The following is a 3,350-nucleotide window of genomic DNA, read 5'->3' as shown; positions in this document are numbered from 1 at the left end:
GACTTTACTCAGAGAACACCATTGACTGAAAACCCACGTGGCAGGCCCCTCCCCCAGAAAACCAACCAGGAAAGGAAAAAAAAAGAAAAAGAAAAAAGACAAGAGAACAACCACTACTATTTCATAGGACAATTTTTATTAATTTGTTCCCACTATTCTGGCTCATTTTTTAATATAGATAATTTTTTATTATTATATAGATAATTTTTTAACCTATTTACCATCACAGTGAGATGTCCAGTACATCAAATTCCATAATAACCTTCTAACCTGAACTTTTTGATACATACATCTGTGTTTTCCTTTTGCATATCTATTTTTTAAATTTCTTTTTTAAAAAATTTAGTTTAGTTTAGTCTAGTTTATTCCTTTTTTTAATTTTTATTTTTTAATATTCATATAGAGTTAAAATTCAAGGTAATCCCCTTTCCCCAATCAATGCCACCCCTATAGGTAAACCAATTCCTAATCCCCCTTTATCTTAGGAAAGTTGAGTCCTTTAACAAAGATATCAAGATACATCCAGGAAGAATCAAAACAACCTTCTTCACCCACACCGAGAATTTACAACCACTCTCCCATCTTTTTCCTCCACCAGTATTTCTGTGTTTTTGTGTTTGTCCTGATAGTATATAAATATTACACTCGGGGTTCTTTGTGACGAGGTTCTTCCTTTATTGGCATATATATATATATATATATATATATATATATATATATATATATATATTTTTTTTTTTTTTGTTATATTTTTTTATCAGTTTTTTTTTTTTTTTTTGTCTGTTTTTGTTTGTATAATTCATAAATCTTACCTTGGGGCCCATTTGGGCTGAACCTTCTCTTTTATCTCACCAATCATTCCTGTCTCTCTCTCTCTCTTTTTTTCTTTTCCTTTACTTTTTCCTCTCATTTGGGTGGGGAACCCTGATTTCTCAGAAGTGTTCCATGGTGCACCTTGACTGCACCATGGTTGATACATCCAGCTACACCCGTTCAGCCATCTCTCACCAAAATGACTAGGAGGAGGAATGCCCAACAGAAGAAAAATACAGAGGATGGACCTTCTGCAACAGAGCTAACGGCTATCAACATAGACAATATATCGGAAAGAGAATTCAGGCTAACAATTATCCAGGCAATAGCTAGGTTGGAGAAAGCCATGGATGACGAAACGGAATTGATTAGGGCTGAACTGAAAACGACCAGAGATCATGTTTTCAATATTAGGGAAGAGCTGAAAGCTACCAGGGATGAGTTTCAAAATGCTCTCGATGAGTTCCCATCTAATCTAAATTCTCTCAAAGCTAGAGTAACTGAGACAGAAGATAGAATTAGTGATCTGGAGGACAAACAGATAGAGAGAAAGGATCTGGAGGAAGCCTGGAACAAACAGCTTAGAAGCCACAAAAACAGAATCAGGGAAATAAATGATGCCATGAAACGTTCCAGCATCAGAATTATTGGAATCCCTGGAGGGGAGGAGAAATAAAGAAGTCTAGAAGATATAGTAGAACAAGTCCTTCATGAAAATTTTCCCAATCTCGTGAATGGAACCGTCATTCATGTATTAGAGGCTGAATGGTCTCCACCCAAAATTATACATTCCAAAAAAAATCACGACACCTGATAGTCAAATTGAGGAATTATAATTTTAGGTATAATCTCTTGAAAGCCACTAGGGCAAAGAGGCTCCTTACTTACAGAGGAAAGCCCATCAGAATAACGTCAGACCTGTCCACAGAGACCTGACAAGTCAGAAAAGTCTGGCAAGATATATTCAGGGCACTAAATGAGATGAACATGCAGCCAAGAATACTTTATCCAGCAAGACTGACATTCAAAATGGATGGAGAGATAAAGAGTTTCCAAGACCGGCAAGGCTTAAAAGACTCTGCAACCACCAAGCTGACACTGCAGGAAATATTAAGGGGGGTTCTATAAAAGAGGAAAAATCCTAAGAATAGCATTGAACAGAAATATAGAGACAATCTACACAAAGAAAGACTTCAAAGACAACTCGATGTCAATAAAAACGTATCTATCAATATTCACTCTCAATGTGAATGGCCTAAATGTGCCCATAAAATGGCACAGGGTTGAAGATTGGATAAAATGACAGGACCCATCCATATGTTGTCTACAAGAGACCCATTTGGAACCTAAAGATACATCCAGCCTGAAAGTGAAGGGATGGAGAAGCATTTTTCATGCCAATGGGCCTCAAAAGAAGGCAGGGGTAGTGATTCTCATATCAAATAAATTGGATTTTAAACTAAAGACTGTAGTCAGAGATACAGAAGGACACTACATAATCCTTAAAGGGACTATCCACCAAGATGATCTAACAATTGTAAATATCTATGCCCCCAATATGGGAGCAGCCAATTACTTAAGAAAACTGTTAATCAAGATAAAGAGTCATATTGATATGAATACACTAATCATAGGAGATCTTAACACACCTCTCTCAGAAATAGACAGATCATCGAAGCAGAAAATCAATAAATAAACAAGAGCATTGAATCACACATTGGGCCAAATGGACCTCATAGATATATACAGAGCATTCCACCCTAAAACAACAGAATACTCATTCTTCTCAAGTGCACATGGAACCTTCTCAAGAATAGACCACATACTGAGTCACAAACCAGGACTCACAGATACCAAAAGCATGAGATGATTCCCTGCATATTCTCAGATCACAACGCTTTGAAACTGGAGCTCAATCACAAGGAAAAGTTCAGAAGGAACTAAAACACCTGGAAGCTAAAGACCACCTTGCTTCAGAACGCTTGGATCAACCAGGAGATCAAAGAAGAACTGAAACAATTCATGGAAACCAATGAGAATGAAAGCACTTCGGTCCAAAACCTATGGGATACAGCAAAGGCGGTCCTAAGGGGGAAATACTTAGCCATCTAAGCCTCCCTCAAAAAAATTGAAATATCCAGAACATAGCAGCTGTCTCTACACCTTAAAGAACTGGAGAATCAACAACAAATCAAACCAACTCCACACATAAGAAGGGAAATCATCAATATTAGAGATGAGATCAATGACGTAGAAACCAGACAAAAAGTAGAACATATCAATGAAACTAGAAGCAGGTTTTTTTAAAGAATCAGTAAGAGCGATAAACCATTGGCCACCATAATCCAAAAGAAAAGAGAGAAATCCCAAATTCATAAAATTATGAATGAAAAGGGAGAGATCACAACTAAAACCAAGGAAGTAGAAACAATCATCAGAAGTTATTATCAACAGTTATATGCAAATAAGCTTAGCAACCTAGATGAAATGGATGCATTCCTGGAAAACTATAAACTCTCAAAATTGAACCAGGAAGA

The sequence above is a fragment of the Mustela nigripes genome, chromosome 13 (genome assembly GCF_022355385.1).
Source record: "Mustela nigripes isolate SB6536 chromosome 13, MUSNIG.SB6536, whole genome shotgun sequence".
Taxonomy (NCBI): domain Eukaryota; kingdom Metazoa; phylum Chordata; class Mammalia; order Carnivora; family Mustelidae; genus Mustela; species Mustela nigripes.
Note: the sequence above shows the minus strand (reverse complement) of the source record.